A 12,669-nucleotide genomic window follows, 5' to 3' on the forward strand; every position below is an offset into this window, starting at 1 on the left:
GAAACTGTTCTGAGGGCAAAAGGGGGTGCAACTCAATATAAGGAAGGTGTTCGTAATGTTTTGTACACTCAGTGTATTCTATATTGTATATTTGGGTCATCATACTGTTTATTTATATTATTATTATTGACTTAAAGCAATGATTGATCCCTTTTCTATTTATCCAGAGCTACATTAGAGGAAGGCATTATAAGATATCCTCAGTGGCTTCTCCATGGTTCTCCATACTATAGATCTGCTTAGGGGATTCCCTTGGAAACCCCTTGTAGCCATGCAGCCATATTGGATCCTAATTGGCTCATTACTGGTCTTCCATCCATAACGATCATTCACTACCAGCCTCTGCTGGTATTTCCATCTTCTCCTCCCAAGGGACGTTCAGCCCCTGCCTAATGAGCTACTAAGCTACCTCTGTCAGCAGTGTAACGTCAACTCTGTGTTAGGAGCTTACAACCTCCCTCAGGAGCCTTAAAAAGTGGCATGAAGCTGCCTCCCTATTGGGAAACAATGTTTTTTTTTTTTTTACCATGGCCTCTGCTCTTAGGCCCAAAAAATAACCATGCCCATCACCATCATATAGTGAGAAAACAGGGAGAACTCGTGCCCAATATAGCCAAAGAGGAGGAATGACATGACACAAGTACAAAAGGAATGGCATTTGTTGTATATGTGTGGCTAAGCCTAAACATAGCTGCGGTGGAGGAAGATTCGCAGGAGAATCAGGAGACTTTCTGTGTGGGCCAGATTTGGAGGTGAAGCAACAAGAGTAATGGGAGATGATAGCCGATTCTTCCCCTTTGTTTCCCCTGGTTGGGATAAAAATAACTAGTGCTGAGCAGGCACTGGAGCCCATGCAGTAGTCTGTCTCCAGCTGGCTGCTGGGGACAGGATGAGCATGATGATGCCACACAGGCTTTCATTCATGGGGATAAATCAGCATGCATTGATTGCACCATGTTGACGTTGTGCATGAGGAAGTGTTGTGTTCTGAATGTGCACAAAGAAAGTGACATATTATTGAGGTGATGATGTTTTTTATCTGTATACTTAGGTTTTGAATGAACCCTTCATTTTTAGATACCATATTGTCAGTAGACCTACACTGGGCTGCATCGCTGACATTGATTTATGATGAATTGCCAAAGTGCACCACTCGCTCTGGTCATGCTGTCGATGTCATAATAGTGAGCGACGACGGCAATTTGACTCTTCTGTATCTGGAACAAAACAATCACAGTAGCCTATAGCAGTGTTGGAGATATTCTGCCGTGAAGGATTTGTTTTCCCTCATTAGCACCCCCCCCCCCCCCAGCCCCCGCCTCCAACCCATACACACACTCAAAGAGAGAAAAAAAAAGAGAATGTACGCAATACTACTGTCGCCAAGGGAGCCGGCGAAAGCTTTCATTGGCGTAGCTGTATCCAAGCAATTACACAATGCCAACAGGTCCTCCGCATATTTAAACAAGTTACCGCTGTGCTTATATCCATTGCAACCCCTTCATCTAATAGTCCTGCTACAGCAACCTCCTCACAGCCACAGACCCACGCATGTACACGCACACACACACCCAAGCAGGTACACACACAACAGATAATCAGGCAGTGTTTTGATTCCTATTCAAATCCCTAACATACATCACTTCGTATCCCACATACATGCTCCGATTCCTCCCGCACAATCAGCACCTTTCAGTGTAAAATGTAGACAATATCTTTCTAATATATAACATATTGCACTCTCAGATTACAGTACAGCCCCGTAAGCACACAGCTATGGCAAAATAACCATAACAGATGGAGCTACTGTGCTAACCCAAATCATGCTTTACGGTTTCAACATTAGTGGTTTTAAGCACTCGTGTATGCATGTCCTGTATATGGATCAGTGGATTTATGTAAGTGGGGGAGAGAATTGGTGTTGAAGCCATGTACAGTTAGACTCTGCTGAATAATGCATTGAGTAAACCCTGGCATTGGGAAAGGGGAATGCACTCTGCATTTGATTAGAGAGGTTGCCAATGCGCCCACACACAGTGGGAGTGATGGAGCATATATTTCTGTTTTCCACAAAGGGGAGGAGGGAGAGAGGGAGGGAGCATGTGATAAAAATACCAATTATGTAGAGACGTACAGCTCTGTACTAAGCCCTCTGTTGGAGCGTTGACCTTGAGCTACATAGTAGTGAACAATGCACATTTGATTTCACAATAGTACAATACAGTACACTTTCTCTGACAACACAAATGCGTAAATTTTTCTGGCTTGCTGCTGCTCAGTTAGCGATTGCATGTTCGTTATATTTTCTACACAGAAACAAATTGTTTTGGCCCAAACAGGCACATGAATCCAGAAATCCTAGTAGAAAGCAAGTGCGCATAACCCCCCCCACTCCAGACACACCCTAGTGACCATACCCTAAAAACTGTGCTCTAAACACACCTCTTCACTGTGTGTTTAGAGCACAGTGTGTTTATCTGTGTTGTGTGCGTGCAGACTGTGGCATCGGTGTGGGGCACATTAAGAGATATTAGACTTGGAAGTCTAATGAACACTGCTGGGATGTTAACACTGAGCCAGATGACTACTGAGATAATTTGGTGGGAGGATCAAAGGGAGAGAGCTCAGAGCAGCAAAGGCAGTAGCTAGGGGAACAACATCAACGGGATACAAGAAACTGTAGTACAGCGGGTACTGTAGCACCAGCACTGTAACAGCCACAGTATTCAGTCCTCCGATGTGCCAGATGCACCCAATGGGAACATGCATGCAGTATTACACTTTCAGTTGATCATCATCTGACCACTTCAAATCACATTAAAACCAACAATAACCTGACCAACTAAACAACAACATCCTAATTTGTTGACAACAACAACAAATGCTATTCAGTTATAATGGTATAGGGGGGGGGGGGGGGGGGAGTGCACGTGTTTTTTTGACACGGAGATAGGAAGCGTTGGTTATTGCTTTACTCTTGCTCTGTCTGTGCTGTTAGTTACCAGGGTTATTTCATGTTTCTTTTTTCACTTCATCCGTTACCGCAAGCAGCTAGCAACCATTATCACCGGGAACTGAGAAGGCCCTGCGACTAGGTGGTGGGGAATAGTGAATAAAATAATTATTTATGGACGCAGTGTAACATGCTGTCCATTCCATGAGACACAACATGGATCACATTTCCATCTATTTGAATTTGCATCATGTGTGTGCATGTGTAGGGGAGAGAGAGACTCGCTGAGACTCCCTGCTGAGCCTGTACTCCATAGTGGCGGGAAAAGGAAGAAAAACATGGAATGAAGGATGTGCTGTATATTAGCTACTCACTACCTATTCCTCTTGTTGTTCTTATTGTGTGTTTCTGCTGGCCACGTTCACCATTTCATGATGTGTCATCATCTCGCACAGGGAAGTCTGGAGCGATGAAGCAGAATCTTCACTTGGGGATAGTTTGAGGAAAACAGTCATATGTTAGCACTGAATCAGTACTATTCAGTCTAGTTTTTTAATTATGGCAGGAAAAGCTTGTGCTATCGTCATCCTATCTTTGATACAGCTATAGTAGATCTAAAATGCACTGAGGAATCATGGAATGATCCCATCTCAACGTCTCATCCCAGGGTGATATACAACTTCCATGACACTTTCACAGCCTTGTCAAGTGCTTCTCAGAAGATCTTACTCCCGTGTATCTTTTGATCAGCATGTCCAGCTAAAACAGTGCAATGCACGTAGGAAAATGTATGCAAATAGAAAACAGTTATATATGTAGACATCAATAATGTCAGCTTGTTATTGACTTTCTCAATATGAATGACCAGCAAAGGATAGAGGGTGGGGAGTAATTTATCTATGGCTAGTGGTGCCCAGCCAGGCAAAAATGTGCAATAGTGGGGGATGGGGGAAACACTGTTTTGACTGGTGGCTGGCTGTTAGCTTGAAGCCTCTATACTTTTTCCTTTTCATCTGATTGGTGGAACCAAGTGAAGGCTCTTAAACCCAATTTGGGAGGAGGGGGAGGGATGGTTATTCTGTGATGGAGCCATTGTGTGCTGGCTCTAAGTACTGTATATGATTGTGAAAGTGAGTTGCCTATTTCTTCATAATTCTATTCTGAGTAGTTGAACTCTCCCATTTCTTTATGGACAATATTAATACATTCAAAGAGACTGGTTGTATAAAATATACATTCACAGAACTGTATGGCATCTAATTATCTAAATTAATACAATATTGGTTTACCATACGTTTTAATCGTTTTGCAGGAAATAACATTTCCTGTACACTTTTTCTACATGTGACTGCTTTCTGTGCCTCGCTTCAATGAGTGATGTTTGGAAATACTGTAGCAAGCTGCCTGGACTGCCCATTTTTGTAGGGAAAGTCGCGTCACTGTGTTGAGTGTCTGAAGCCGTTGGCTTCGAACCGCCTGGCTTTGTATCTTATCTATTAGCGTTAAAATGTTAATTAATTTCCTTGTTATATCAATTTTGTAATATTTGGAAAGAGATAACATGGTTTAGCTTTAACACGTGGATTACAGCGGAAGCCATCTATCAAAAGATTTCAGACAAAGTAGGTAGCTAGCTACTGGATTATGGGGACACATTTTGAAAGAGCAGCTAGCTAGCCTTGCTAGTTAACCAGCACCGTTCATATAAAGAACGAATCTTGTTTTGTTTTGTTGGAACACAGGAATAAATGCAAAATATTGCGACCCCTTTCTAAAGGTATGCCCTGTAATGTGTTTTTTTTGTGACTAACTAGTTAGCTACCGCTAAATCCTTGTTTAGCAATGCCTCATGGTCGCGGGAGAGTGGCGACCGAAAAACCACGTCGCGGTGCCCAGGCTAGCTAGCTAATCACTACGTTAGCTTAGCCTATTGCGTACAACCGTGTGGGGGATGGGCTTTGTGCTCTTCGCGCTAGCTAGTTAGCAATGCGAGCTACGTTAGCTTAGGCTAGCCGGTGACATAACGCCAACTAACGGTAGCTAGCTAACGTTAGACGAAATCGTTTTTTAATATTACTGTTGCTAGCTAACGTTTATAAATGAGGTAAAACCTAAATTGCGCAGTTAGGTAGTTAACGTTAAGTTACGGATAGTAAATTGTGCCGACTGGTGTAGTGTGCCAATGTTATAACGTTGACTATGATAGCGTTTTCTATCACAGCTGTACACGAAGGTACTGTACATTTTAACGTTACGGTAGTAACTAGGTAATTATTCTCCCCCGTCTGCTTCTTGCGTACTCCTACCAGGGCACTTGTAGCACAAAGGTCCATTGGCTGTATGGATTCATCACTGACCCAGTCTGATAGTATAGCGACACACCCCTCTTGGCCAGTCAGTTTTTAACTCTTTCCTCAATCTGCCTGCGTAGGCACTGCAACATTTCCCTTACAATTTCCATACAATATTGGCAGGTAATATATCAATGTACTGGGATTGTTAAGTCTCAGTTGTGCATAATTATGAGCTCTGAAGTTGCTATGAAAGCATCACCCTCTTGCCATGATAGCTATATACTTCTAAACAGTATACTCAAGGTTTCACCCTTATGTACTTACTCAGAGAGAGTCAACATGAACAGTGTATAAACTGGAATTAAAAATAAATGCCTTTCGTTAACTAACACTCACGCTTGACTTTTCCAGCACTGACGTTATTGAGGAAACTTACTATGACCGAGATGTGGTTGTCCCACCTAGCTATCTTGAGATGAATGCACTAACTGTAAGTCACTCTGGATAAGAGCGTCTGCTAAATGACTCAAGTGTAAATGTAATTATTCTGGTCACTGTCTTCGTTCCTAGATTGCTGAGTTCCTCCTCTGGACGGTGGAGCAATGAGCTTCTGAAAGACACTTGATCACATGGTGAGTAGTCTGGGGCTGACATAATCGTATGTAATCGCATGCATAGTGATAGCTGAGAAGCGTTTCCGAAGCAACACACAAGTTGTGCTTTTGTCTTATATAGTATAATAGAAAGCACAGTGGTTATCACAGAATCACACTGACATGCCTGACGATTGCATTGTAAGGATGACTTTCTCCATACTTTGGCTCAAACCTGGACTACCAGAATGTGGAGTTGTTTTGGATATCCCACAGGAGCACATCTCCCATGATGTGTGTCACTTTTCATCAACATAGTCCTTTCTCATCCACTCTGTGCACTTTGGGTTTTCAAATCCCCAAACAGACCGTCAACTTTTGTGAAGGAGCAGGAGAGGAGTCTGCAGATGCAGTCAGACCCTCGGCAAGGTGTCAGGACTCTGGGGTTGAGGCCTGTACTTCAGTGCATGTCAAACAGAGAGACAACTAATTCACACCGATGAGCCATATTCGCCCTCCTTGACCCGACTGAATTGTCATCATCTCAAAGAGGCATGAGGGAAACTAGGGCTGGGCGATATATTGAATTAATTCAAAATAATGTTTTAGCGCAATGTTCCAAATGCCTGTATTGCAAAAGTCAAGTATTATTTAATTGTTTTTGTTTCTTTGAGTGTTTTGTCTTTTTGGTCTCGTCTCCTTCGCTCTTTCTGTACTGTGTACTTTCGCACACAGACACCAAGCCCCTCCCCGTTCCACTTCCTCTCTGACAACAAGCAGTTTCAACTCGCTATTTGCATTTGAGGTTTGGTCTAACATAATCGGTCATATGGACACCCAAACACATTGAGACATTATTTGTACTGTAATGGAGGATAAACTTAACCTTCATAATGATACCCTTTTTATGTCTCCACTCCCAAAATGTAGAGCAGACCATACTAAGACGGCAGTATCAATGAATGTGGAAAATTAATACTCAGTTTGTCGCAGGTGGCATTGCAGTACCATGTACCGTTAGCAGCATTTTAGCCAGACGGTTATGCGCTAGCTGTCTAGTCTGTGTTTTGTAAATGTGCAAAGAGTATAAAAATACTCATTTATTTAAGGAATTGTCAACTCATTTTGAGAAATAAGCATCTTCTTGTCCAGGTAGGCCTCTTGATTTCCACATCTAAACACAGTGATCAGGCTATTTTGTTCAAACAGTTGGAGACGGACAGAAAGTTGTGTCCATTAGCAAACAAATACAGTGCATTTGGAAAGTATTCGGACCCCTTGACTTTTTCCATATTTTGTTACGTTACAGCCTTATTCCTAAATTGATTTTGGTTTAAAAAAAAAAAATCTCCTCATCATTCTACACACACAATACCCCATAATGACAAAGCAAAAACAGGTTTTAGAACATTTTGCACATGTATTAACTGAAATATCACATTTACATAAGTATTCAGACCCTTTACTTAGTACTTTGTTGAATCACCTTTGGCAGCGATTACATTCTCGAATCGTCTTGTATGAAGCTACAATCTTTGCACATCTGTAGTTGGGGAGTTTCTCCCATTTTTCTCTCCAGATCCTCTCAAGCTCTGTCGGGTTGGATGGGGAGCGTCGCTGCACAGCTATTTTCAGGTCTCTCCAGAAATGTTTGATCGGGTTCAAGTCCGGGCTCTGGCTGGGTCACTCAAGGACATTCATAGGCTTGTCCCGAAGCCACTCCTGCATTGTCTTGGCTGTGTGCTTAGGGTTGTTGTTCTGTTGGAAGGTGAACCTTCACCCCAGTCTGAGGTCTTGAGCACTCTGGAGCAGGTTTTCATCAAGGATCTCTGTACTTTTCCCAATTAATCTTTTCCTCGATCCTGACTTCTCCCAGTCTCTGCTGCTGAAAAACATCCCCACAGCATGATGCTTGCCACCACCATGCTTCACTGTAGGAATGGTGCCAGGTTTCCTTAAGATTAAGACGTGGCGCTTGGCATTCAGGCCAATGCGTTCCATTTTTGTTTCATGGTCATGTTGCCTTTTTGGAAAATTCCAAGCGTGCTGTCAGGTGCCTTTTACTGAGGAGTGGCTTCCGTCTGTCCATTCTACAATAAAGGCCTGATTTGGTGAAGTTCTACAGATATGGTTGTCCTTCTAGAATGTTTTCCCATCTACACTGAAGATCTCTAGAGCCATCGGGTTCTAGAGCCAAGGGTCTTCTTCCCTGATTTCTCAGTTTGCCCAGGCGGCCAGCTCTAGGAAGAGTCTTGATGGTTCCAAACTTGTTCTATTTACCCATCTCCAGATCTGTGTCTCGACACAATCCTGTCTTGGAGCTCTAAGGACAAGTCCTTCGACCTCATGGCTTGGTTTTTACTCTGACATGCACTGTCAGCTTGGGGACTCGATCTAGCACCCTTTCGGTTACTGGCCCAACTCTCTAACCACTAGGCTACCTGCCGCCCCAATCATGTCCAGTCAATTGAATTTACCAAGTTGTAGAAACATCTCAAGGATGATCAATGGAAACAGGATACACCTGAGGTCAATTTCAAGTCTCATTAAAAGGTCTGAATATTTATGTAAATTAGGTATGTTTTTTTTTTATGTAATACATTTGCAAATATTTCTAAACCCCCTGTTTTCACCTTGTAATTATGGGGTATTGTGTGTAGAATGATGAGGATATATAAAAATACATTTTTAGAATAGGGCTGTAACGTAACAAAATGTGTAAAAAGTCAAGGGGTCTGAATACATTCCGAATGCACTGTAGATCCAAGTTGGCTAAACTTTAAATATAAAGATTAGCTGGCTACTCACTACCAGGTGGGCTTGTGCTTGAGAGATTGTTTGAGACCTGTGTTAATGTTCTATAATGCCTGGTAAGAAGTTGGCCATTATCAGTGGTTCTGGTTAAATTTGTAACAAAAAGGGAATTTTCTTAGACTTGAAAGTCAGATCAGTGATTATTGCAATAAAGCAGGTTATAATATTTTCATTTGTAGTGGATCTTATATTTAGCCTAGGTATAATTTTACAAGGCCAGAATTCATTAGATTATTCCTGACTGTTTGAAATAGTGTATTGACCCTTAACATTTTTAAATATATGTTGTGAATCACTAAGTTTGAAAAGGCCATATCCCCCAGCCCTAGAAAAAAAATGTAAAAAAATACTTTCCGTCCCCCAAACGCTGTAAATATTTGCGTGGGGTAGTTGGAATACACAGCCATGACCATTAAAACCTCTTAAAGATTATGCGCATTTTCGCAGCTTTTTGTTAAAAATCACGCAACATTTCAGCGCCCTGCTACTCATGCCAGGAATATAGTATATGCATATGATTAGTATGTGTGGATAGAAAACACTCAGACGTTTCTAAAACTGGTTAAATCACGGCTGTGACTATAACAGAACGTGCGTTTCATCGAAAAGTGCAGGAAAATCTGATCACTGAAAATGGGGAAAATATATCCATGCGCCACTTCAACCCATTGTTAAACGTGACCCACATTAAATGGGGCCGAGGTTGCAATACCTACAGCTTCCACACGATGTCAACAGTCTTGTCATTTGTCTCGGATTTGTTTCTTGGTCAAACGGACACAAGGCAGGGCATTTCTTCCGGTCTCCGACCGGATGTTTTGGTTGAGAAATATTTGGACATGATATCAGGACGTGGAGCTATTGAATATACATCGCCCCGTGATCATTTTGATAGAATATTAATGTTTACTAATACCTAAAGTTGCATTACAAAAGTATTTCGAAGTGTTTTGTGAAAGTTTATCGTCGACTTTTTTAATTTTAAAAAATGACGTTGCGTTATCAAACTCAGTTTTTTCCTTGATTACACAGTCTTCATAGATCGATATCTAGGCTATATATGGACCGATTTAATCGAAAAAAAAGACCCAATAGTGATGTTTATGGGACATCTAGGAGTGCCAAGAAAGAAGCTCGTCAAAGGTAATGAATGTTTTATATTTTATTTCTGCGTTTTGGGTAGCGCCGGCTACCGCAAAATCTGTCGTTTTAAGTGGCGTTGCAGTACTTTGGGGGTGCCTGCTATCAGATAATAGCTTCTCATGCTTTCGCCGAAAAGCATTTTACAAATCTGACTCGGTAGCTAGATTCACAACGAGTGTAGCTTTAATTCAGTACCTTGTATGTGTATTTTAATGAAAGTTTGCGTTTTATCAAAAACTACGTGGCGCACTTGAAATTTCCGCTGATTTGATCCCCACAGCGGGAGCTAGTCCCTAACAAGTCCCTAAACGCCTCAACCCATTTTGGCTTGTCTTCTCGAGCTGTATCTGACATGCATTCCTGCACATAAACTCTCATACAAACTGTGCTGTTTTAATGCATTCATACTTATAGCCCTGGGTCTCGTGTTCAGAGAGAGAGTGCTGTCCTTGGGCAAAAGGTGAGATACAGTAGAAGCTACAGTATAGCCCACAGAGAGGCTTGAATACAAACAGACTACAATCCTTTCCACTGAAATGTGTGGAGGGAAAGAAATGGTCCAAGGCTAGAATGGCTGGCATTTCATTGTTATTTTGTTGATGTTTTGAACAACAACACCATAGTTAGCATCTCCGATATAACGTCGAGCTGAGGATCGATGGTTCCAGGGACATTCTCTTCATATCAGAGGTTTAATTAAGGCCCACTCTCTGTGTGTCTAACCCCAAGGAGATCTGGAAAAGGGTTAAAGGCCCGGAGAATAAACCCTCCTCACAGCTGCCCATGTCCCTTAAAGTTGATGATGTGGTTGTTACTGACAAGAAGCACATGGCTGAGCTCTTTAATCACCACTTCATTAAGTCAGGATTTCTATTTGACTCAGACATGCCTCCTTGCCCATCCAACATTTCCTCATCTCCCACCCCTTCTAATGTGACTATCTCCAATGCTTCTCCCTCTGTTTCCCCTGCCCGCTACAAAGTTTCTCCCTGCAAGCAGTCACTGAGGTGCTAAAGGAGCCCCTGAAACTTGAACCCCAAAAAACATCTGGGTCCAATGGTTTAGACCCTTCTTTAAAGTTGCTGCCCCTATGATTGCCAAGCCTATCTCCAACCTTTTTAACCTGTCTCTCCTTTCTGGGGAGGTTCCCATTGCCTGGAAGGCAGCCACGGTTCGTCCTTTATTCAAAGGGGGAGATCAAGGTGATCCTAACTGTTATAGGCCTATTTCTATTTTGCCCTGTTAATCAAAAGTGTTGGAAAAACGTAATAATCAACTGGCTGGATTTCTTGATGCCCATAGTATTCTCTTTGGTATGCAATCTGGTTTCCGCTCAGGTTAAAGATGTGTCAGTGCAACCTTAATAACGGTCCTCAATGTTGTCACCATTGCAATTGATTCAAAGCAATGTTGTGCTGCTATTTTTATTGACTTGGCAAAAGCTGTTGATTTTGGTAGACCATTCTATTCTTGTGGGCCGGCTAAGGAGTATTTGGCCTGGTTTGCGAACTACCTCAAAGAGCGCAGTGTATAAAGTCAGAAAATCTGCTGTCTCAGCCACTGCCTGTCACCAAGGGAGTACCCCAAGGCTCAATCCTAGGCCCCACACTCTTCTCAATTTACATCAACAGCTCAGGCAGTAGGCAGCTCTCTCATCCATTTATATGCAGATGATAGTCTTATACTCAGCTGGCCCCTTCCCAGATTTTGTGTTAAATGCTCAACAACGAAGCTTTCTTGGTGTCCAACAAGCTTTCTCTGACCTTAACCTTGTTCTGAACACCTTTTAAATCAAAGGTCATGTGGTTTGGTAAGAATAATGCCCCTTTCACCACAGGTGTGACTACTACCTCTGAGGGTTTAGAGCGGTGTGGAATCAAGGAAAGGGACCCTGCCTGTTATTGGTATGGGACACGAGAAGAGCAGTGTACTCGGCATATAACACGTGTGTGTGTGTGAAAAAATAAAATAAACTTTTTAGATTTAATTCTCAGGATCTACAGTTGAAGTTCGGAAGTTTACGTACACTTAGGTTGGAGTCATTAAAACTCGTTTTTCAACCACTCCACATTTCTTGTTAGCAAACTGTAGTTTTGACAAGTCGGTTAGGACATATACTTTGTGCATGACACAAGTAATCCAACAACTGTTTACAGACAGATTATTTCATTTATAATTCACTGTATCACAATTTCAGTGGGTCAGAAGATGACTGCCTTTAAACAGCTTGTAAAATTCCAGAAAATTATGTCATGGCATTAGAAACTTCTGATAGGCTAATTGACATCATTTGAGTCAGTTGGAGGTGTACCTGTGGATGTATTTCAAGGCCTACCTTCAATCTCAGTGCCTCTTTGCTTGACATCATTGGAAAAGTAAAAAAAAATCAGACAAGGCTGCAGAAAAAAATTGGTTCATCTTTGGGAGCAATTTCCAAACATCTGAAGGTACCACACCACGTTCATCTGTACAAACAATAGTACGCGAGTATGAACACCATGGGACCACGCAGCTGTCATACCGATCAGGAAGGAGACTCGTTCTGTCTCCTAGAGATGAATGTACTTTGGAAAGTGCAAATCAATCCCAGAGCAACATCAAAGGACCGTGTGAAGATGCTGGAGGAAACGGGTACAAAAGTTTCAAAATCCACAGTAAAAGGAGTCCTATATCGACATAACCTGAAAGGCCACTCAGCAAGGAAGAGGCCACTGCTCCAAAACCGCCATTAAAAAAAGCCAGACTACGGTTTGCAACTGCACATGGAGACAAAGGTCGTACTTTTTGGAGAAATGTCCTCTGGTCTGATGAAACACAAATGGAACTGTTTGGCCGTAATGACCATCGTTATGTTTGGAGGAAAAGGGGGATG

General features: G+C 42.2%; 1 protein-coding gene across 5 annotated transcripts in view; it reads left to right on the top strand.

Annotated features, from left to right (window-relative positions):
- Window positions 1-4,382: 4,382 nt before the first annotated feature.
- LOC115114144 (F-box-like/WD repeat-containing protein TBL1XR1) overlaps window positions 4,383-12,669 on the top strand; it is a 45,049-nt gene continuing 36,762 nt past the window's right edge. For 2 of the 5 annotated variants that reach the window (XM_029642156.2, XM_029642159.2), the window contains exons 1-2: window positions 4,383-4,575; window positions 5,818-5,879. The gene's annotated coding sequence lies outside the window, so the exon portion shown is untranslated. Of the gene's footprint in view, window positions 4,731-5,658; window positions 5,738-5,817; window positions 5,880-12,669 lie in introns of all 5 variants that reach the window. The other 3 variants (XM_029642157.2, XM_029642158.2, XM_065013287.1) reach the window with 3 other exon arrangements.

This window comes from Oncorhynchus nerka, linkage group LG9b (genome assembly GCF_034236695.1).
Source record: "Oncorhynchus nerka isolate Pitt River linkage group LG9b, Oner_Uvic_2.0, whole genome shotgun sequence".
In the NCBI taxonomy this organism is placed as follows: Eukaryota; Metazoa; Chordata; class Actinopteri; order Salmoniformes; family Salmonidae; genus Oncorhynchus; species Oncorhynchus nerka.